Source organism: Schistocerca piceifrons, chromosome 2 (genome assembly GCF_021461385.2).
Source record: "Schistocerca piceifrons isolate TAMUIC-IGC-003096 chromosome 2, iqSchPice1.1, whole genome shotgun sequence".
NCBI classification, from domain to species: Eukaryota; Metazoa; Arthropoda; class Insecta; order Orthoptera; family Acrididae; genus Schistocerca; species Schistocerca piceifrons.
The window spans coordinates 92,354,980-92,374,534 of NC_060139.1; the positions used below are offsets into that span (position 1 = coordinate 92,354,980).

The following is a 19,555-nucleotide window of genomic DNA, read 5'->3' on the forward strand; positions in this document are numbered from 1 at the left end:
TCCCAACAACCACCACCACCACCACGGCGCCAACAGGCCCGACCGACGACCCGACTCGAGAGAAGCTGCGTCGGAGGCCGGAGGGGCGCCAGCAGCCGCCACCGGAACCGCCACCTCAGGAGGGCAGGGAGCAGCTGCAGTACACAGTGGCTCGGAGGATGCCGGTCCCTCGGACTGGGGCATCTCAGGGAGATCCTCATCCGTACTATTTCCATCGTGTGGGCGACGCCTCTTATTATTCAAAAGTGGCACACCCACCTGAGGGACAGACGGAACAACATCAGATTTAGCACGCAAAGGAGGAAATTCTGTATCAGGGGTGCGCAAAACCTGTGGAGGGGCGCTACTACCACTGGACTGTGCTACACCAAGAGCAGAACCACCTGCAACGAGGTCAGCGACCGTTAACTTGCGACGCTGTTCGAGAGAATTTTTTAAAACAAAAACTCTCCGCGGACAGTCGGTACGCACGTGACCACTTTCATTGCACAAAAAACAGGTGCCAACCTGACCACTATATGTTACATGGACACGATATCCACCGATCTGCAGGTGAGATGGAATATTCTGCTTAACGTGCATTTCGACTGAACGAATACCACTGTAACATTGCAGGCGATGTTGGCTTGACCAGCGTTCAAGGCGAATGCTCTTTACATCACCATACTTCTGTAGACCCTCCTTAAGATAGACATTATCCACCTCCGGTGGAAGGTTGTAAACATGAACATTGGTATACGTGATGGAAGCATTGGAAAGCAGCACGGTACTTACAGAATCATCCCGATGCCGAAAGAGAACTTGATGACCATATTTAGAAAGAATTTTATCAACCTGAAGTGGGTCCATAAACTTAACAAAGAAAACATACAGTTCGGTATCAAAATAAGCAGTGTGCACCTGATCCGAATGAACACCAAAGGTATCTACCAACCAATCATGAATCTCAAGAGAACTAGGTTGCACATGGCGGGTTGACTTGTCAAAAGCAAAACTAACTGTAGCCTGACGAGGAATAACCTGGGACGACATTTTCAAAATATGCGGTCGAAACCGCTACACAAAAAACACTGAAATAAGGACAGAAAGTAACACAAGGTACGAAACAACGACGGAGAAACACTCACAGAAGTTGCAACACAACACGTAAACAAAAACGATAGTCCACTATACGTAACGCTACGGCGGAGCGGAAGACTAGGCACGTCCACACTGCACGGCGTCTAAAGCGGAACTGCGCACAGGAAATGCAGTCATCGGCTGCAAGTGCAAACATTGCCCAGATTAAGTTTTATAATGCTCGATCGTGTCAATTATGTTAAAAAATGCAAGTAGGAAGTGTCTGAAGTACGTCAGAACACTGCTAAGTGTATTTACGAGTCCCATTCTCCTGTCTGGTTCCATGGTGTAACGGTTAGCACTCTGGACTCTGAATCCAGCGATCCGAGTTCGATTCTCGGTGGAACCTTCGTTTAGTCTAAATTTTCTGTAATAAGCGTTTCTCGCCGAGGAAGTAACAGCGATAGGCTCAGGGGTGTAGTTTCTACGTTAGTATTAAAAACGAGATGTCTATGAAACGGCTGAATATTGGTGCGACTATGTGACCTATATAGCACATTAAACGAGTAATGCCTGTAAGAGCAAGCAATTTTACTATAATTCGAAGAAATATCATTATCCTACGAAGGCTAAGAATCCCATGATTATCAACTAGCTACTAGAAGCTGAGCAAATGAATTTCCTTTAAAATAGGTTTAAAACAAAGGGAGGTTCTGACCGAGTGGGCATGCTCTGGAGCCTCTTTGCTCCTGAGATTAGAAAAACAGTCCTCTGGGCCGGATTTGAACCAGCGACCTATGGATAACTGTGAATCTTCCACTACAGTCCACCGCTCTACCAACTGAGCTACCAGAGGCCCTGCATACTTTCTTATTCGTACTGATTGCTTTACGTCCGTCCCTGTCTTTCGTTTCCACACACTGCTACTCAGCGCTGCCATATAGACGCACAGGAAATGCAGTCATCGGCTGCAAGTGCAAACATTGCCCAGATTAAGTTTTATAATGCTCGATCGTGTCAATTATGTTAAAAAATGCAAGTAGGAAGTGTCTGAAGTACGTCAGAACACTGCTAAGTGTATTTACGAGTCCCATTCTCCTGTCTGGTTCCATGGTGTAACGGTTAGCACTCTGGACTCTGAATCCAGCGATCCGAGTTCGAATCTCGGTGGAACCTTCGTTTAGTCTAAATTTTCTGTAATAAGCGTTTCTCGCCGAGGAAGTAACAGCGATAGGCTCAGGGGTGTAGTTTCTACGTTTGTATTAAAAACGAGATGTCTATGAAACGGCTGAATATTGGTGCGACTATGTGACCTATATAGCACATTAAACGAGTAATGCCTGTAAGAGCAAGCAATTTTACTATAATTCGAAGAAATATCATTATCCTACGAAGGCTAAGAATCCCATGATTATCAACTAGCTACTAGAAGCTGAGCAAATGAATTTCCTTTAAAATAGGTTTAAAACATAGGGAGGTTCTGACCGAGTGGGCATGCTCTGGAGCCTCTTTGCTCCTGAGATTAGAAAAACAGTCCTCTGGGCCGGATTTGAACCAGCGACCTATGGATAACTGTGAATCTTCCACTACAGTCCACCGCTCTACCAACTGAGCTACCAGAGGCCCTGCATACTTTATTATTCGTACTGATTGCTTTACGTCCGTCCCTGTCTTTCGTTTCCACACACTGCTACTCAGCGCTGCCATATAGACGCACAGGAAATGCAGTCATCGGCTGCAAGTGCAAACATTGCCCAGATTAAGTTTTATAATGCTCGATCGTGTCAATTATGTTAAAAAATGCAAGTAGGAAGTGTCTGAAGTACGTCAGAACACTGCTAAGTGTATTTACGAGTCCCATTCTCCTGTGTGGTTCCATGGTGTAACGGTTAGCACTCTGGACTCTGAATCCAGCGATCCGAGTTCGAATCTCGGTGGAACCTTCGTTTAGTCTAAATTTTCTGTAATAAGCGTTTCTCGCCGAGGAAGTAACAGCGATAGGCTCAGGGGTGTAGTTTCTACGTTTGTATTAAAAACGAGATGTCTATGAAACGGCTGAATATTGGTGCGACTATGTGACCTATATAGCACATTAAACGAGTAATGCCTGTAAGAGCAAGCAATTTTACTATAATTCGAAGAAATATCATTATCCTACGAAGGCTAAGAATCCCATGATTATCAACTAGCTACTAGAAGCTGAGCAAATGAATTTCCTTTAAAATAGGTTTAAAACATAGGGAGGTTCTGACCGAGTGGGCATGCTCTGGAGCCTCTTTGCTCCTGAGATTAGAAAAACAGTCCTCTGGGCCGGATTTGAACCAGCGACCTATGGATAACTGTGAATCTTCCACTACAGTCCACCGCTCTACCAACTGAGCTACCAGAGGCCCTGCATACTTTCTTATTCGTACTGATTGCTTTACGTCCGTCCCTGTCTTTCGTTTCCACACACTGCTACTCAGCGCTGCCATATAGACGCACAGGAAATGCAGTCATCGGCTGCAAGTGCAAACATTGCCCAGATTAAGTTTTATAATGCTCGATCGTGTCAATTATGTTAAAAAATGCAAGTAGGAAGTGTCTGAAGTACGTCAGAACACTGCTAAGTGTATTTACGAGTCCCATTCTCCTGTCTGGTTCCATGGTGTAACGGTTAGCACTCTGGACTCTGAATCCAGCGATCCGAGTTCGAATCTCGGTGGAACCTTCGTTTAGTCTAAATTTTCTGTAATAAGCGTTTCTCGCCGAGGAAGTAACAGCGATAGGCTCAGGGGTGTAGTTTCTACGTTTGTATTAAAAACGAGATGTCTATGAAACGGCTGAATATTGGTGCGACTATGTGACCTATATAGCACATTAAACGAGTAATGCCTGTAAGAGCAAGCAATTTTACTATAATTCGAAGAAATATCATTATCCTACGAAGGCTAAGAATCCCATGATTATCAACTAGCTACTAGAAGCTGAGCAAATGAATTTCCTTTAAAATAGGTTTAAAACATAGGGAGGTTCTGACCGAGTGGGCATGCTCTGGAGCCTCTTTGCTCCTGAGATTAGAAAAACAGTCCTCTGGGCCGGATTTGAACCAGCGACCTATGGATAACTGTGAATCTTCCACTACAGTCCACCGCTCTACCAACTGAGCTACCAGAGGCCCTGCATACTTTCTTATTCGTACTGATTGCTTTACGTCCGTCCCTGTCTTTCGTTTCCACACACTGCTACTCAGCGCTGCCATATAGACGCACAGGAAATGCAGTCATCGGCTGCAAGTGCAAACATTGCCCAGATTAAGTTTTATAATGCTCGATCGTGTCAATTATGTTAAAAAATGCAAGTAGGAAGTGTCTGAAGTACGTCAGAACACTGCTAAGTGTATTTACGAGTCCCATTCTCCTGTCTGGTTCCATGGTGTAACGGTTAGCACTCTGGACTCTGAATCCAGCGATCCGAGTTCGAATCTCGGTGGAACCTTCGTTTAGTCTAAATTTTCTGTAATAAGCGTTTCTCGCCGAGGAAGTAACAGCGATAGGCTCAGGGGTGTAGTTTCTACGTTTGTATTAAAAACGAGATGTCTATGAAACGGCTGAATATTGGTGCGACTATGTGACCTATATAGCACATTAAACGAGTAATGCCTGTAAGAGCAAGCAATTTTACTATAATTCGAAGAAATATCATTATCCTACGAAGGCTAAGAATCCCATGATTATCAACTAGCTACTAGAAGCTGAGCAAATGAATTTCCTTTAAAATAGGTTTAAAACATAGGGAGGTTCTGACCGAGTGGGCATGCTCTGGAGCCTCTTTGCTCCTGAGATTAGAAAAACAGTCCTCTGGGCCGGATTTGAACCAGCGACCTATGGATAACTGTGAATCTTCCACTACAGTCCACCGCTCTACCAACTGAGCTACCAGAGGCCCTGCATACTTTCTTATTCGTACTGATTGCTTTACGTCCGTCCCTGTCTTTCGTTTCCACACACTGCTACTCAGCGCTGCCATATAGACGCACAGGAAATGCAGTCATCGGCTGCAAGTGCAAACATTGCCCAGATTAAGTTTTATAATGCTCGATCGTGTCAATTATGTTAAAAAATGCAAGTAGGAAGTGTCTGAAGTACGTCAGAACACTGCTAAGTGTATTTACGAGTCCCATTCTCCTGTCTGGTTCCATGGTGTAACGGTTAGCACTCTGGACTCTGAATCCAGCGATCCGAGTTCGAATCTCGGTGGAACCTTCGTTTAGTCTAAATTTTCTGTAATAAGCGTTTCTCGCCGAGGAAGTAACAGCGATAGGCTCAGGGGTGTAGTTTCTACGTTTGTATTAAAAACGAGATGTCTATGAAACGGCTGAATATTGGTGCGACTATGTGACCTATATAGCACATTAAACGAGTAATGCCTGTAAGAGCAAGCAATTTTACTATAATTCGAAGAAATATCATTATCCTACGAAGGCTAAGAATCCCATGATTATCAACTAGCTACTAGAAGCTGAGCAAATGAATTTCCTTTAAAATAGGTTTAAAACATAGGGAGGTTCTGACCGAGTGGGCATGCTCTGGAGCCTCTTTGCTCCTGAGATTAGAAAAACAGTCCTCTGGGCCGGATTTGAACCAGCGACCTATGGATAACTGTGAATCTTCCACTACAGTCCACCACTCTACCAACTGAGCTACCAGAGGCCCTGCATACTTTCTTATTCGTACTGATTGCTTTACGTCCGTCCCTGTCTTTCGTTTCCACACACTGCTACTCAGCGCTGCCATATAGACGCACAGGAAATGCAGTCATCGGCTGCAAGTGCAAACATTGCCCAGATTAAGTTTTATAATGCTCGATCGTGTCAATTATGTTAAAAAATGCAAGTAGGAAGTGTCTGAAGTACGTCAGAACACTGCTAAGTGTATTTACGAGTCCCATTCTCCTGTCTGGTTCCATGGTGTAACGGTTAGCACTCTGGACTCTGAATCCAGCGATCCGAGTTCGAATCTCGGTGGAACCTTCGTTTAGTCTAAATTTTCTGTAATAAGCGTTTCTCGCCGAGGAAGTAACAGCGATAGGCTCAGGGGTGTAGTTTCTACGTTTGTATTAAAAACGAGATGTCTATGAAACGGCTGAATATTGGTGCGACTATGTGACCTATATAGCACATTAAACGAGTAATGCCTGTAAGAGCAAGCAATTTTACTATAACTCGAAGAAATATCATTATCCTACGAAGGCTAAGAATCCCATGATTATCAACTAGCTACTAGAAGCTGAGCAAATGAATTTCCTTTAAAATAGGTTTAAAACATAGGGAGGTTCTGACCGAGTGGGCATGCTCTGGAGCCTCTTTGCTCCTGAGATTAGAAAAACAGTCCTCTGGGCCGGATTTGAACCAGCGACCTATGGATAACTGTGAATCTTCCACTACAGTCCACCGCTCTACCAACTGAGCTACCAGAGGCCCTGCATACTTTCTTATTCGTACTGATTGCTTTACGTCCGTCCCTGTCTTTCGTTTCCACACACTGCTACTCAGCGCTGCCATATAGACGCACAGGAAATGCAGTCATCGGCTGCAAGTGCAAACATTGCCCAGATTAAGTTTTATAATGCTCGATCGTGTCAATTATGTTAAAAAATGCAAGTAGGAAGTGTCTGAAGTACGTCAGAACACTGCTAAGTGTATTTACGAGTCCCATTCTCCTGTCTGGTTCCATGGTGTAACGGTTAGCACTCTGGACTCTGAATCCAGCGATCCGAGTTCGAATCTCGGTGGAACCTTCGTTTAGTCTAAATTTTCTGTAATAAGCGTTTCTCGCCGAGGAAGTAACAGCGATAGGCTCAGGGGTGTAGTTTCTACGTTTGTATTAAAAACGAGATGTCTATGAAACGGCTGAATATTGGTGCGACTATGTGACCTATATAGCACATTAAACGAGTAATGCCTGTAAGAGCAAGCAATTTTACTATAATTCGAAGAAATATCATTATCCTACGAAGGCTAAGAATCCCATGATTATCAACTAGCTACTAGAAGCTGAGCAAATGAATTTCCTTTAAAATAGGTTTAAAACATAGGGAGGTTCTGACCGAGTGGGCATGCTCTGGAGCCTCTTTGCTCCTGAGATTAGAAAAACAGTCCTCTGGGCCGGATTTGAACCAGCGACCTATGGATAACTGTGAATCTTCCACTACAGTCCACCGCTCTACCAACTGAGCTACCAGAGGCCCTGCATACTTTCTTATTCGTACTGATTGCTTTACGTCCGTCCCTGTCTTTCGTTTCCACACACTGCTACTCAGCGCTGCCATATAGACGCACAGGAAATGCAGTCATCGGCTGCAAGTGCAAACATTGCCCAGATTAAGTTTTATAATGCTCGATCGTGTCAATTATGTTAAAAAATGCAAGTAGGAAGTGTCTGAAGTACGTCAGAACACTGCTAAGTGTATTTACGAGTCCCATTCTCCTGTCTGGTTCCATGGAGAAGTTCCGCTTTAGACGCCGTGCAGTGTGGACGTGCCTAGTCTTCCGCTCCGCCGTAGCGTTACGTTTAGTGGACTATCGTTTTTGTTACGTGTTGTGTTGCAACTTCTGAGAGTATTTCTCCGTCGTTGTTTCGTACCTTGTGTTACTTTCTGTCCTTATTTCAGTGTTTTTTGTGTAGCGGTTTCGACCGCATATTTTGAAAATGTCGTCCCAGGTTATTCCTCGTCAGGCTACAGTTAGTTTTGCTTTTGACAAGTCAACCCGCCATGTGCAACCTAGTTCTCTTGAGATTCATGATTGGTTGGTAGATACCTTTGGTGTTCATTCGGATCAGGTGCACACTGCTTATTTTGATACCGAACTGTATGTTTTCTTTGTTAAGTTTATGGACCCACTTCAGGTTGATAAAATTCTTTCTAAATATGGTCATCAAGTTCTCTTTCGGCATCGGGATGATTCTGTAAGTACCGTGCTGCTTTCCAATGCTTCCATCACGTATACCAATGTTCGTGTTTACAACCTTCCACCGGAGGTGGATAATGTCTATCTTAAGGAGGGTCTACAGAAGTATGGTGATGTAAAGAGCATTCGCCTTGAACGCTGGTCAAGCCAACATCGCCTGCAATGTTACAGTGGTATTCGTTCAGTCGAAATGCACGTTAAGCAGAATATTCCATCTCACCTGCAGATCGGTGGATATCGTGTCCATGTAACATATAGTGGTCAGGTTGGCACCTGTTTTTTGTGCAATGAAAGTGGTCACGTGCGTACCGACTGTCCGCGGAGAGTTTTTGTTTTAAAAAATTCTCTCGAACAGCGTCGCAAGTTAACGGTCGCTGACCTCGTTGCAGGTGGTTCTGCTCTTGGTGTAGCACAGTCCAGTGGTAGTAGCGCCCCGCCACAGGTTTTGCGCACCCCTGATACAGAATTTCCTCCTTTGCGTGCTAAATCTGATGTTGTTCCGTCTGTCCCTCAGGTGGGTGTGCCACTTTTGAATAATAAGAGGCGTCGCCCACACGATGGAAATAGTACGGATGAGGATCTCCCTGAGATGCCCCAGTCCGAGCGACCGGCATCCTCCGAGCCACTGTGTACTGTAGCTGCTCCCTGCCCTCCTGAGGTAGCGGTTCCGGTGGCGGCTGCTGGCGCCCCTCCGGCCTCCTACGCAGCTTCTCTCGAGTCGGGTCGTCGGTCGGGCCCGTTGGCGCCGTCTTCCGAACCGACTTCGATGTCACAACAAGTGGAGCCGCGACAACTTCCTGCTTCGCTGCCCCATACCTCTGCCAGCGGAGCTGCTCCGCTTCCTTCCAACTCTGCGGCCTCGGACCTTCCTGCTCACGTTTCGCCTCCGTGCAGTCCATGTTTGCCGGAAGCTAGTGCAGGTGTTGACCATTCCGTTTTGTCGGATGTTTCCCCCGCGACCCCGGATCCCGCATGTGGACCGGCGCGGGTGGTGTCGGATACAGAACTTGACCCTCCTACGTCACCGGCGGCTGAAGTTTCCTTGCCCGTCAGCCGACGCAAGTTACGCGTTCAGCCGAACGTTAATGCTGTTCGTAAAAAACCGAAACGTAAGGGATCCGCGGAACGGGGTAGCAGTCCCCCTCCCTCGGATGCCTCCGTCACCCCTGCTATGGACTGTGACGCTGGTGCGTCGGTGTAGGTTATTTGTTTTCTCGCTTTTCTCTCTATGGTTCAAGCATACACCTTTCTTAACTTAAATGTTAACCGTATTGAGTCCGACGTTCGCATTGCCTCTTTGCGGCAGTTTATTTACGACGCCTGTGCGGACGTAGTGTTTTTGCAGGAAGTGTTGTTTTCTGATCTCTCTCTACCTGGATTTCAAACTGTTTTTAATGTCGCGCCGGAATATTCAACAGGAACTGCTCTTTTCTTTCGAGAGGGCATTCCTATTACTGACATTGAATTCCTTGACTCTGGCCGTGGGATTGGTTGTCGTCTTTTTGATCTCCGCCTCGTTGTTTTGTATGCCCCCTCTGGTTCGGGTCACACTGTGGCTCGATCGCGCTTTTATAAAGAAGAGCTTATTTATCTTTTGCGCCAGAGTCCTCGGAGTCTCCTGCTCGGAGGCGATTTTAATTGTGTTTTACGCCCTGCAGACCAGTCCCCCAATTTTAATTATTGCCGTGATTTACATGACTTAGTTCGTACGATGCATCTGCGTGATGTTTGGGAACACAAATATCCAACCCTGGTGAAATATACGTTTTTTACCGCGTCCTCATGCAGTAGACTCGACAGATTCTATTTATCTGATTTTTTATGTGATAAAATTCTTTCTGTCGATGTTATTCCTACTAGTTTTTCTGACCATTGTGCTTTTACTGCAACTGTAAATCTTAGTCGCCAACCTGCAAAACTTTATCGTTCCCAGTGGATGTTAAATGTTTCCCACCTTGCCGACAGTGCTATGGATGATGTTATAAGTGGCGTGTGGGAGCGATGTCTTCGCTCTGTCCCGCCATACCCCTCCTTGCTGGTTTGGTGGACTGCGTTTGCCAAGCCCAAGATTCGTCAGACTTTGATTTTCTACTGTGCTGCTAGGACGCGTGATTTTAAGAACACGTATGAATATTACTACTCTGTCCTGCGTGAACTATATGACGCGGCGGGTACCTCTCCACTGCGGATCCATGATGTTCGTCGTATTAAAGCCAAGCTCTTGAGCCTTAAACGACGACAGATGGATGGTCTGCGAGTTAAGTCGAAACCTCACTCTCTTGTTGAAGGTGAACTGACATCCTTGTACCACCTGCTACGGCATCAGACTCGTCGTCGTCGCTCCTTCATCTCTTCTCTTACGGTGGATGATGGGCGACAGCTTAGTGCACAGGAGGAAATGGTTCGTGCTCTTCATCAGTATTACACTAGTCTATATTCTGCCGATGATTCTGGTGAGTCTCTTTCGGATGATGTCTTTGGGGATCTAACTGCGACGATCGCGCCTGACGCGAACGGCGAATTTCTCCGGGAGTTCCAGGTAGATGATGTTTTCGATTTTATTGCTCGCTCTCCGTCCAGTAAATCGCCGGGTCCAGACGGCCTGCCTAAAGAATTTTATCTCCGTTTTTGGCCTCTTTTGGGTGGCATTTTTACGCAGATTTTAAATGAGATTGTCAGGGGGATGGATGTGCCTGCCGATTTTAAAGTAGGGAAAATTGTTTTAATTCCGAAGTCCTCTGGTCGTTTATCTGCTGCCAATCTTCGTCCGCTCACATTGCTGAATTTGACTATAAGACAGCTGCTAGAGCGCTCAATAGCCGGCTGTCTTCTCTGCTTCGGGGTGTGATTGGTGCACATCAATGTTGTTTTCATGATAGAAAAAAAAAAAAAAAAAAAAAAAAAATGGTGTAACGGTTAGCACTCTGGACTCTGAATCCAGCGATCCGAGTTCGAATCTCGGTGGAACCTTCGTTTAGTCTAAATTTTCTGTAATAAGCGTTTCTCGCCGAGGAAGTAACAGCGATAGGCTCAGGGGTGTAGTTTCTACGTTTGTATTAAAAACGAGATGTCTATGAAACGGCTGAATATTGGTGCGACTATGTGACCTATATAGCACATTAAACGAGTAATGCCTGTAAGAGCAAGCAATTTTACTATAATTCGAAGAAATATCATTATCCTACGAAGGCTAAGAATCCCATGATTATCAACTAGCTACTAGAAGCTGAGCAAATGAATTTCCTTTAAAATAGGTTTAAAACATAGGGAGGTTCTGACCGAGTGGGCATGCTCTGGAGCCTCTTTGCTCCTGAGATTAGAAAAACAGTCCTCTGGGCCGGATTTGAACCAGCGACCTATGGATAACTGTGAATCTTCCACTACAGTCCACCGCTCTACCAACTGAGCTACCAGAGGCCCTGCATACTTTCTTATTCGTACTGATTGCTTTACGTCCGTCCCTGTCTTTCGTTTCCACACACTGCTACTCAGCGCTGCCATATAGACGCACAGGAAATGCAGTCATCGGCTGCAAGTGCAAACATTGCCCAGATTAAGTTTTATAATGCTCGATCGTGTCAATTATGTTAAAAAATGCAAGTAGGAAGTGTCTGAAGTACGTCAGAACACTGCTAAGTGTATTTACGAGTCCCATTCTCCTGTCTGGTTCCATGGTGTAACGGTTAGCACTCTGGACTCTGAATCCAGCGATCCGAGTTCGAATCTCGGTGGAACCTTCGTTTAGTCTAAATTTTCTGTAATAAGCGTTTCTCGCCGAGGAAGTAACAGCGATAGGCTCAGGGGTGTAGTTTCTACGTTTGTATTAAAAACGAGATGTCTATGAAACGGCTGAATATTGGTGCGACTATGTGACCTATATAGCACATTAAACGAGTAATGCCTGTAAGAGCAAGCAATTTTACTATAATTCGAAGAAATATCATTATCCTACGAAGGCTAAGAATCCCATGATTATCAACTAGCTACTAGAAGCTGAGCAAATGAATTTCCTTTAAAATAGGTTTAAAACATAGGGAGGTTCTGACCGAGTGGGCATGCTCTGGAGCCTCTTTGCTCCTGAGATTAGAAAAACAGTCCTCTGGGCCGAATTTGAACCAGCGACCTATGGATAACTGTGAATCTTCCACTACAGTCCACCGCTCTACCAACTGAGCTACCAGAGGCCCTGCATACTTTCTTATTCGTACTGATTGCTTTACGTCCGTCCCTGTCTTTCGTTTCCACACACTGCTACTCAGCGCTGCCATATAGACGCACAGGAAATGCAGTCATCGGCTGCAAGTGCAAACATTGCCCAGATTAAGTTTTATAATGCTCGATCGTGTCAATTATGTTAAAAAATGCAAGTAGGAAGTGTCTGAAGTACGTCAGAACACTGCTAAGTGTATTTACGAGTCCCATTCTCCTGTCTGGTTCCATGGTGTAACGGTTAGCACTCTGGACTCTGAATCCAGCGATCCGAGTTCGAATCTCGGTGGAACCTTCGTTTAGTCTAAATTTTCTGTAATAAGCGTTTCTCGCCGAGGAAGTAACAGCGATAGGCTCAGGGGTGTAGTTTCTACGTTTGTATTAAAAACGAGATGTCTATGAAACGGCTGAATATTGGTGCGACTATGTGACCTATATAGCACATTAAACGAGTAATGCCTGTAAGAGCAAGCAATTTTACTATAATTCGAAGAAATATCATTATCCTACGAAGGCTAAGAATCCCATGATTATCAACTAGCTACTAGAAGCTGAGCAAATGAATTTCCTTTAAAATAGGTTTAAAACATAGGGAGGTTCTGACCGAGTGGGCATGCTCTGGAGCCTCTTTGCTCCTGAGATTAGAAAAACAGTCCTCTGGGCCGGATTTGAACCAGCGACCTATGGATAACTGTGAATCTTCCACTACAGTCCACCGCTCTACCAACTGAGCTACCAGAGGCCCTGCATACTTTCTTATTCGTACTGATTGCTTTACGTCCGTCCCTGTCTTTCGTTTCCACACACTGCTACTCAGCGCTGCCATATAGACGCACAGGAAATGCAGTCATCGGCTGCAAGTGCAAACATTGCCCAGATTAAGTTTTATAATGCTCGATCGTGTCAATTATGTTAAAAAATGCAAGTAGGAAGTGTCTGAAGTACGTCAGAACACTGCTAAGTGTATTTACGAGTCCCATTCTCCTGTCTGGTTCCATGGTGTAACGGTTAGCACTCTGGACTCTGAATCCAGCGATCCGAGTTCGAATCTCGGTGGAACCTTCGTTTAGTCTAAATTTTCTGTAATAAGCGTTTCTCGCCGAGGAAGTAACAGCGATAGGCTCAGGGGTGTAGTTTCTACGTTTGTATTAAAAACGAGATGTCTATGAAACGGCTGAATATTGGTGCGACTATGTGACCTATATAGCACATTAAACGAGTAATGCCTGTAAGAGCAAGCAATTTTACTATAATTCGAAGAAATATCATTATCCTACGAAGGCTAAGAATCCCATGATTATCAACTAGCTACTAGAAGCTGAGCAAATGAATTTCCTTTAAAATAGGTTTAAAACATAGGGAGGTTCTGACCGAGTGGGCATGCTCTGGAGCCTCTTTGCTCCTGAGATTAGAAAAACAGTCCTCTGGGCCGGATTTGAACCAGCGACCTATGGATAACTGTGAATCTTCCACTACAGTCCACCGCTCTACCAACTGAGCTACCAGAGGCCCTGCATACTTTCTTATTCGTACTGATTGCTTTACGTCCGTCCCTGTCTTTCGTTTCCACACACTGCTACTCAGCGCTGCCATATAGACGCACAGGAAATGCAGTCATCGGCTGCAAGTGCAAACATTGCCCAGATTAAGTTTTATAATGCTCGATCGTGTCAATTATGTTAAAAAATGCAAGTAGGAAGTGTCTGAAGTACGTCAGAACACTGCTAAGTGTATTTACGAGTCCCATTCTCCTGTCTGGTTCCATGGTGTAACGGTTAGCACTCTGGACTCTGAATCCAGCGATCCGAGTTCGAATCTCGGTGGAACCTTCGTTTAGTCTAAATTTTCTGTAATAAGCGTTTCTCGCCGAGGAAGTAACAGCGATAGGCTCAGGGGTGTAGTTTCTACGTTTGTATTAAAAACGAGATGTCTATGAAACGGCTGAATATTGGTGCGACTATGTGACCTATATAGCACATTAAACGAGTAATGCCTGTAAGAGCAAGCAATTTTACTATAATTCGAAGAAATATCATTATCCTACGAAGGCTAAGAATCCCATGATTATCAACTAGCTACTAGAAGCTGAGCAAATGAATTTCCTTTAAAATAGGTTTAAAACATAGGGAGGTTCTGACCGAGTGGGCATGCTCTGGAGCCTCTTTGCTCCTGAGATTAGAAAAACAGTCCTCTGGGCCGGATTTGAACCAGCGACCTATGGATAACTGTGAATCTTCCACTACAGTCCACCGCTCTACCAACTGAGCTACCAGAGGCCCTGCATACTTTATTATTCGTACTGATTGCTTTACGTCCGTCCCTGTCTTTCGTTTCCACACACTGCTACTCAGCGCTGCCATATAGACGCACAGGAAATGCAGTCATCGGCTGCAAGTGCAAACATTGCCCAGATTAAGTTTTATAATGCTCGATCGTGTCAATTATGTTAAAAAATGCAAGTAGGAAGTGTCTGAAGTACGTCAGAACACTGCTAAGTGTATTTACGAGTCCCATTCTCCTCTCTGGTTCCATGGTGTAACGGTTAGCACTCTGGACTCTGAATCCAGCGATCCGAGTTCGAATCTCGGTGGAACCTTCGTTTAGTCTAAATTTTCTGTAATAAGCGTTTCTCGCCGAGGAAGTAACAGCGATAGGCTCAGGGGTGTAGTTTCTACGTTTGTATTAAAAACGAGATGTCTATGAAACGGCTGAATATTGGTGCGACTATGTGACCTATATAGCACATTAAACGAGTAATGCCTGTAAGAGCAAGCAATTTTACTATAATTCGAAGAAATATCATTATCCTACGAAGGCTAAGAATCCCATGATTATCAACTAGCTAATAGAAGCTGAGCAAATGAATTTCCTTTAAAATAGGTTTAAAACATAGGGAGGTTCTGACCGAGTGGGCATGCTCTGGAGCCTCTTTGCTCCTGAGATTAGAAAAACAGTCCTCTGGGCCGGATTTGAACCAGCGACATATGGATAACTGTGAATCTTCCACTACAGTCCACCGCTCTACCAACTGAGCTACCAGAGGGCCTGCATACTTTCTTATTCGTACTGATTGCTTTACGTCCGTCCCTGTCTTTCGTTTCCACACACTGCTACTCAGCGCTGCCATATAGACGCACAGGAAATGCAGTCATCGGCTGCAAGTGCAAACATTGCCCAGATTAAGTTTTATAATGCTCGATCGTGTCAATTATGTTAAAAAATGCAAGTAGGAAGTGTCTGAAGTACGTCAGAACACTGCTAAGTGTATTTACGAGTCCCATTCTCCTGTCTGGTTCCATGGTGTAACGGTTAGCACTCTGGACTCTGAATCGAGCGATCCGAGTTCGAATCTCGGTGGAACCTTCGTTTAGTCTAAATTTTCTGTAATAAGCGTTTCTCGCCGAGGAAGTAACAGCGATAGGCTCAGGGGTGTAGTTTCTACGTTTGTATTAAAAACGAGATGTCTATGAAACGGCTGAATATTGGTGCGACTATGTGACCTATATAGCACATTAAACGAGTAATGCCTGTAAGAGCAAGCAATTTTACTATAATTCGAAGAAATATCATTATCCTACGAAGGCTAAGAATCCCATGATTATCAACTAGCTACTAGAAGCTGAGCAAATGAATTTCCTTTAAAATAGGTTTAAAACATAGGGAGGTTCTGACCGAGTGGGCATGCTCTGGAGCCTCTTTGCTCCTGAGATTAGAAAAACAGTCCTCTGGGCCGGATTTGAACCAGCGACCTATGGATAACTGTGAATCTTCCACTACAGTCCACCGCTCTACCAACTGAGCTACCAGAGGCCCTGCATACTTTCTTATTCGTACTGATTGCTTTACGTCCGTCCCTGTCTTTCGTTTCCACACACTGCTACTCAGCGCTGCCATATAGACGCACAGGAAATGCAGTCATCGGCTGCAAGTGCAAACATTGCCCAGATTAAGTTTTATAATGCTCGATCGTGTCAATTATGTTAAAAAATGCAAGTAGGAAGTGTCTGAAGTACGTCAGAACACTGCTAAGTGTATTTACGAGTCCCATTCTCCTGTCTGGTTCCATGGTGTAACGGTTAGCACTCTGGACTCTGAATCCAGCGATCCGAGTTCGAATCTCGGTGGAACCTTCGTTTAGTCTAAATTTTCTGTAATAAGCGTTTCTCGCCGAGGAAGTAACAGCGATAGGCTCAGGGGTGTAGTTTCTACGTTTGTATTAAAAACGAGATGTCTATGAAACGGCTGAATATTGGTGCGACTATGTGACCTATATAGCACATTAAACGAGTAATGCCTGTAAGAGCAAGCAATTTTACTATAATTCGAAGAAATATCATTATCCTACGAAGGCTAAGAATCCCATGATTATCAACTAGCTACTAGAAGCTGAGCAAATGAATTTCCTTTAAAATAGGTTTAAAACATAGGGAGGTTCTGACCGAGTGGGCATGCTCTGGAGCCTCTTTGCTCCTGAGATTAGAAAAACAGTCCTCTGGGCCGGATTTGAACCAGCGACCTATGGATAACTGTGAATCTTCCACTACAGTCCACCGCTCTACCAACTGAGCTACCAGAGGCCCTGCATACTTTCTTATTCGTACTGATTGCTTTACGTCCGTCCCTGTCTTTCGTTTCCACACACTGCTACTCAGCGCTGCCATATAGACGCACAGGAAATGCAGTCATCGGCTGCAAGTGCAAACATTGCCCAGATTAAGTTTTATAATGCTCGATCGTGTCAATTATGTTAAAAAATGCAAGTAGGAAGTGTCTGAAGTACGTCAGAACACTGCTAAGTGTATTTACGAGTCCCATTCTCCTGTCTGGTTCCATGGTCAGTTCCGCTTTAGACGCCGTGCAGTGTGGACGTGCCTAGTCTTCCGCTCCGCCGTAGCGTTACGTATAGTGGACTATAGCTTTTGTTTACGTGTTGTGTTGCAACTTCTGTGAGTGTTTCTCCGTCGTTGTTTAGTACCTTGTGTTACTTTCTGTCCTTATTTCAGTGTGTTGTGTGTAGCGGTTTCGACCGCATATTTTGAAAATGTCGTCCCAGGTTATTCCTCGTCAGGCTACAGTTAGTTTTACTTTTGACAAGTCAACCCGCCATGTGCAACCTAGTTCCCTTGAGATTCATGATTGGTTGGTAGATACCTTTGGTGTTCATTCGGATCAGGTGCATACTGCTTATTTTGATACCGAACTGTATGTTTTCTTTGTTAAGTTTATGGACCCACTTCAGGTTGATAAAATTCTTTCTAAATATGGTCATCAAGTTCTCTTTCGGCATCGGGATGATTCTGTAAGTACCGTGCTGCTTTCCAATGCTTCCATCACGTATACCAATGTTCGTGTTTACAACCTTCCACCGGAGGTGGATAATGTCTATCTTAAGGAGGGTCTACAAAAGTATGGTGATGTAAAGAGCATTCGCCTTGAACGCTGGTCAAGCCAACATCGCCTGCAATGTTACAGTGGTATTCGTTCAGTCGAAATGCACGTTAAGCAGAATATTCCATCTCACCTGCAGATCGGTGGATATCGTGTCCATGTAACATATAGTGGTCAGGTTGGCACCTGTTTTTTGTGCAATGAAAGTGGTCACGTGCGTACCGACTGTCCGCGGAGGGTTTTTGTTTTAAAAAATTCTCTCGAACAGCGTCGCAAGTTAACGGTCGCTGACCTCGTTGCAGGTGGTTCTGCTCTTGGTGTAGCACAGTCCAGTGGTAGTAGCGCTCCGCCACAGGTTTTGCGCACCCCTGACACAGACTTTCCTCCTTTGCGTGCTAAATCTGATGTTGTTCCGTCTGTCTATCAGGTGGGTGTGCCACTTTTGAATAATAAGAGGCGTCGCCCACACGATGGAAATAGTACGGATGAGGATCTCCCTGAGATGCCCCAGTCCGAGCGACCGGCATCCTCCGAGCCACTGTGTACTGTAGCTGCTCCCTGCTCTCCTGAGGTAACGGTTACGGTGGCGGCTGCTGGCGCCCCTCCGGCCTCCGACGCAGCTTCTCTCGAGTCGGATCGTCGGTCGGGCCTGTTGGCGCCGTCTTCCGAACCGACTTCGATGTCACAACAAGTGGAGCCGCGACAACTTCCTGCTTCGCTGCCCCATACCTCTGCCAGCGGAGCTGCTCCGCTTCCGTCCAACATTGCGGCCTCGGACCTTCCTGCTCACGATTCGCCTCCGTGCAGTCCATGTTTGCCGGAAGCTAGTGTAAGTGTTGACCATTCCGTTTTGTCGGAGTTTCCCCCCGCGACCCCGGATCCCGCATGTGGACCGGCGCGGGTGGTGTCGGATACAGAACTTGACCCTCCTACGTCACCGGCGGCTGAAGCTTCCTTGCCCGTCAGCCGACGCAAGTTACGCGTTCAGCCGAACGTTAATGCTGTTCGTAAAAAACCGAAGCGTAAGGGATCCGCGGAACGGGGTACCAGTCCCCCTCCCTCGGATGCCTCCGTCTCCCCTGCTATGGACTGTGACGTTGGTGCGTCGGTGTAGGTGATTTCCTTTTTCGCTTTTCTCTCTATGGTTCAAGCATACACCTTTCTTACCTTAAATGTTAACCGTATTGAGTCCGACGTTCGCATTGCCTCTTTGCGGCAGTTTATTTACGACGCCTGTGCGGACGTAGTGTTCTTGCAGGAAGTGTTGTTTTCTGATCTCTCTCTACCTGGATTTCAAACTGTTTTTAATGTCGCGCCGGAATATTCAACAGGAACTGCTCTTTTCTTTCGAGAGGGCATTCCTATTACTGACATTGACTTCCTTGACTCTGGCCGTGGGATTGGTTGTCGTCTTTTTGATCTCCGCCTCGTTGTTTTGTATGCCCCCTCTGGTTCGGGTCACACTGTGGCTCGCTCGCGCTTTTATAAAGAAGAGCTTATTTATCTTTTGCGCCAGAGTCCTCGGAGTCTCCTGCTCGGAGGCGATTTTAATTGTGTTTTACGCCCTGAAGACCAGTCCCCCAATTTTAATTATTGCCGTGATTTAAATGACTTAGTTCGTACGATGCATCTGCGTGATGTTTGGGAACACAAATATCCAACCCTGGTGAAATATACGTTTTTTACCGCGTCCTCATGCAGTAGACTCGACAGATTCTATTTATCTGATTTTTTATGTGATAAAATTCTTTCTGTCGATGTTATTCCTACTAGTTTTTCTGACCATTGTGCTTTTACTGCAACTGTAAATCTTAGTCACCAACCTGCAAAACTTTATCGTTCCCAGTGGATGTTAAATGTTTCCCACCTTGCCGACAGTGCTATGGATGATGTTATAAGTGGCGTGTGGGAGCGATGTCTTCGCTCTGTCCCGCGATACCCCTCCTTGCT

General features: G+C 45.3%; 31 non-coding genes across 31 annotated transcripts; 15 read left to right on the forward strand and 16 right to left on the reverse strand.

Annotated features, from left to right (window-relative positions):
- The first annotated feature begins 1,396 nt into the window (after positions 1-1,396).
- Positions 1,397-1,468, forward strand: Trnaq-cug. The gene has a single exon. It is a non-coding gene; the product is annotated as a tRNA-Gln (tRNA).
- Positions 1,469-1,826: 358 nt separating this feature from the next.
- On the reverse strand, positions 1,827-1,915 carry Trnay-gua. Its single transcript is given in 2 exon segments — positions 1,827-1,862; positions 1,879-1,915. It is a non-coding gene; the product is annotated as a tRNA-Tyr (tRNA).
- A 248-nt stretch (positions 1,916-2,163) lies between these two features.
- On the forward strand, positions 2,164-2,235 carry Trnaq-cug. The gene has a single exon. It is a non-coding gene; the product is annotated as a tRNA-Gln (tRNA).
- A 358-nt stretch (positions 2,236-2,593) lies between these two features.
- Trnay-gua lies at positions 2,594-2,682 on the reverse strand. Its single transcript is given in 2 exon segments — positions 2,594-2,629; positions 2,646-2,682. It is a non-coding gene; the product is annotated as a tRNA-Tyr (tRNA).
- Positions 2,683-2,930: 248 nt separating this feature from the next.
- Positions 2,931-3,002, forward strand: Trnaq-cug. The gene has a single exon. It is a non-coding gene; the product is annotated as a tRNA-Gln (tRNA).
- Positions 3,003-3,360: 358 nt separating this feature from the next.
- Trnay-gua lies at positions 3,361-3,449 on the reverse strand. Its single transcript is given in 2 exon segments — positions 3,361-3,396; positions 3,413-3,449. It is a non-coding gene; the product is annotated as a tRNA-Tyr (tRNA).
- A 248-nt stretch (positions 3,450-3,697) lies between these two features.
- On the forward strand, positions 3,698-3,769 carry Trnaq-cug. Its single transcript has one exon. It is a non-coding gene; the product is annotated as a tRNA-Gln (tRNA).
- A 358-nt stretch (positions 3,770-4,127) lies between these two features.
- On the reverse strand, positions 4,128-4,216 carry Trnay-gua. The gene is given in 2 exon segments: positions 4,128-4,163; positions 4,180-4,216. It is a non-coding gene; the product is annotated as a tRNA-Tyr (tRNA).
- Positions 4,217-4,464: 248 nt separating this feature from the next.
- On the forward strand, positions 4,465-4,536 carry Trnaq-cug. The gene has a single exon. It is a non-coding gene; the product is annotated as a tRNA-Gln (tRNA).
- Positions 4,537-4,894: 358 nt separating this feature from the next.
- Positions 4,895-4,983, reverse strand: Trnay-gua. Its single transcript is given in 2 exon segments — positions 4,895-4,930; positions 4,947-4,983. It is a non-coding gene; the product is annotated as a tRNA-Tyr (tRNA).
- A 248-nt stretch (positions 4,984-5,231) lies between these two features.
- Trnaq-cug lies at positions 5,232-5,303 on the forward strand. The gene has a single exon. It is a non-coding gene; the product is annotated as a tRNA-Gln (tRNA).
- A 358-nt stretch (positions 5,304-5,661) lies between these two features.
- On the reverse strand, positions 5,662-5,750 carry Trnay-gua. Its single transcript is given in 2 exon segments — positions 5,662-5,697; positions 5,714-5,750. It is a non-coding gene; the product is annotated as a tRNA-Tyr (tRNA).
- A 248-nt stretch (positions 5,751-5,998) lies between these two features.
- On the forward strand, positions 5,999-6,070 carry Trnaq-cug. The gene has a single exon. It is a non-coding gene; the product is annotated as a tRNA-Gln (tRNA).
- Positions 6,071-6,428: 358 nt separating this feature from the next.
- Positions 6,429-6,517, reverse strand: Trnay-gua. The gene is given in 2 exon segments: positions 6,429-6,464; positions 6,481-6,517. It is a non-coding gene; the product is annotated as a tRNA-Tyr (tRNA).
- A 248-nt stretch (positions 6,518-6,765) lies between these two features.
- On the forward strand, positions 6,766-6,837 carry Trnaq-cug. The gene has a single exon. It is a non-coding gene; the product is annotated as a tRNA-Gln (tRNA).
- A 358-nt stretch (positions 6,838-7,195) lies between these two features.
- Trnay-gua lies at positions 7,196-7,284 on the reverse strand. The gene is given in 2 exon segments: positions 7,196-7,231; positions 7,248-7,284. It is a non-coding gene; the product is annotated as a tRNA-Tyr (tRNA).
- Positions 7,285-11,336: 4,052 nt separating this feature from the next.
- Trnay-gua lies at positions 11,337-11,425 on the reverse strand. The gene is given in 2 exon segments: positions 11,337-11,372; positions 11,389-11,425. It is a non-coding gene; the product is annotated as a tRNA-Tyr (tRNA).
- Positions 11,426-11,673: 248 nt separating this feature from the next.
- Trnaq-cug lies at positions 11,674-11,745 on the forward strand. Its single transcript has one exon. It is a non-coding gene; the product is annotated as a tRNA-Gln (tRNA).
- Positions 11,746-12,103: 358 nt separating this feature from the next.
- Trnay-gua lies at positions 12,104-12,192 on the reverse strand. The gene is given in 2 exon segments: positions 12,104-12,139; positions 12,156-12,192. It is a non-coding gene; the product is annotated as a tRNA-Tyr (tRNA).
- A 248-nt stretch (positions 12,193-12,440) lies between these two features.
- On the forward strand, positions 12,441-12,512 carry Trnaq-cug. Its single transcript has one exon. It is a non-coding gene; the product is annotated as a tRNA-Gln (tRNA).
- A 358-nt stretch (positions 12,513-12,870) lies between these two features.
- On the reverse strand, positions 12,871-12,959 carry Trnay-gua. Its single transcript is given in 2 exon segments — positions 12,871-12,906; positions 12,923-12,959. It is a non-coding gene; the product is annotated as a tRNA-Tyr (tRNA).
- Positions 12,960-13,207: 248 nt separating this feature from the next.
- Positions 13,208-13,279, forward strand: Trnaq-cug. Its single transcript has one exon. It is a non-coding gene; the product is annotated as a tRNA-Gln (tRNA).
- Positions 13,280-13,637: 358 nt separating this feature from the next.
- Positions 13,638-13,726, reverse strand: Trnay-gua. The gene is given in 2 exon segments: positions 13,638-13,673; positions 13,690-13,726. It is a non-coding gene; the product is annotated as a tRNA-Tyr (tRNA).
- A 248-nt stretch (positions 13,727-13,974) lies between these two features.
- Positions 13,975-14,046, forward strand: Trnaq-cug. The gene has a single exon. It is a non-coding gene; the product is annotated as a tRNA-Gln (tRNA).
- A 358-nt stretch (positions 14,047-14,404) lies between these two features.
- Trnay-gua lies at positions 14,405-14,493 on the reverse strand. The gene is given in 2 exon segments: positions 14,405-14,440; positions 14,457-14,493. It is a non-coding gene; the product is annotated as a tRNA-Tyr (tRNA).
- A 248-nt stretch (positions 14,494-14,741) lies between these two features.
- On the forward strand, positions 14,742-14,813 carry Trnaq-cug. The gene has a single exon. It is a non-coding gene; the product is annotated as a tRNA-Gln (tRNA).
- A 358-nt stretch (positions 14,814-15,171) lies between these two features.
- Trnay-gua lies at positions 15,172-15,260 on the reverse strand. The gene is given in 2 exon segments: positions 15,172-15,207; positions 15,224-15,260. It is a non-coding gene; the product is annotated as a tRNA-Tyr (tRNA).
- A 248-nt stretch (positions 15,261-15,508) lies between these two features.
- Positions 15,509-15,580, forward strand: Trnaq-cug. Its single transcript has one exon. It is a non-coding gene; the product is annotated as a tRNA-Gln (tRNA).
- A 358-nt stretch (positions 15,581-15,938) lies between these two features.
- Positions 15,939-16,027, reverse strand: Trnay-gua. Its single transcript is given in 2 exon segments — positions 15,939-15,974; positions 15,991-16,027. It is a non-coding gene; the product is annotated as a tRNA-Tyr (tRNA).
- Positions 16,028-16,275: 248 nt separating this feature from the next.
- Positions 16,276-16,347, forward strand: Trnaq-cug. Its single transcript has one exon. It is a non-coding gene; the product is annotated as a tRNA-Gln (tRNA).
- Positions 16,348-16,705: 358 nt separating this feature from the next.
- Positions 16,706-16,794, reverse strand: Trnay-gua. The gene is given in 2 exon segments: positions 16,706-16,741; positions 16,758-16,794. It is a non-coding gene; the product is annotated as a tRNA-Tyr (tRNA).
- Positions 16,795-19,555: the final 2,761 nt, after the last annotated feature.